The sequence below is a fragment of the Bison bison genome, unplaced genomic scaffold (genome assembly GCF_000754665.1).
Source record: "Bison bison bison isolate TAMUID 2011002044 unplaced genomic scaffold, Bison_UMD1.0 scf7180017864384, whole genome shotgun sequence".
NCBI classification, from domain to species: Eukaryota; Metazoa; Chordata; class Mammalia; order Artiodactyla; family Bovidae; genus Bison; species Bison bison.
In genome coordinates this window covers 7,968,766-7,969,784 of record NW_011494956.1, presented here as the reverse complement: position 1 = coordinate 7,969,784, position 1,019 = coordinate 7,968,766, and positions in this window count along the sequence as shown.

Here is a 1,019-nt window from a genome sequence, read left to right as displayed (position 1 = left end):
TGACGAACTCCTTTTCCTATTTGGAACCAGTCTGTTGTTCCATGTCCAGTTCTAACTGTTGCTTCCTGACCTGCATACAGGTTTCTCAAGAGGCAGGTCAGGTGGTCTGGTATTCCCATCTCTTTCAGAATTTTCCACAGTTTACTGTGATGCTTATATGTTTCTAAAAAACTACCTCTGCTGTGGATTTTTTTCATCAGCAAATAGCCACTGAATGCCTGCTTGTGCTTACTCTGTTCGAGGCACAACAGATGCAGCAGTGCACAAATCAGACTAAAACTTCAGACTCTTCACTTATTATACTTGTGACACATCTGTCTCCTTGATGCCCTGTAAGTCCTTTGACAACAGAGATCTGTCTCATCCTATTTCACTGGAACCACACCTTCAGCCCATTTAATTCCCCAGTAACAATTTCAGAATTCAACTGCTTCAAGAAAATGGTATTTATTGGGGCCATGTCAGTTTTCTGGTGGGATCAAAGCTGTGCCTGCCAGCCAGGGACAAAATATAAACGAAGAAAGTTCATTTTAGATTCTATGGTAGACTGAATAATAGCCCTCTGAAGATGTCCACATCCTAATTCTCAGAAACTGTGGGTCTTTTGAAATAGCTCAACTGGAATTCCATCACCTCTATTTGCTTTGTTCATAGTGATGCTTGAGCTATTTCAAATCCTCAAAGATGATGCTGTGAAAGTGCTGCACTCAATATGCCAGCACATTTGCAAAACTCAGCAGTGGCCACAGAACTGGAAAAGGTCAGTTTTCATTCCAATCCCAAAGAAAGGCAATGCCAAAGAATGCTCAAACTACCGCACAATTGCACTCATCTCACACGCTAGTAAAGTAATGCTCAAAATTCTCCAAGCCAGGCTTCAGCAATACGTGAACCGTGAAATTCCAGATGTTCAAGCTGGTTTTAGAAAAGGGAGAGGAACCAGAGATCAAATTGCCAACATCTGCTGGATCATGGAAAAAGCAAGAGAGTTCCAGAAAAACATCTATTTCTGTCTTATT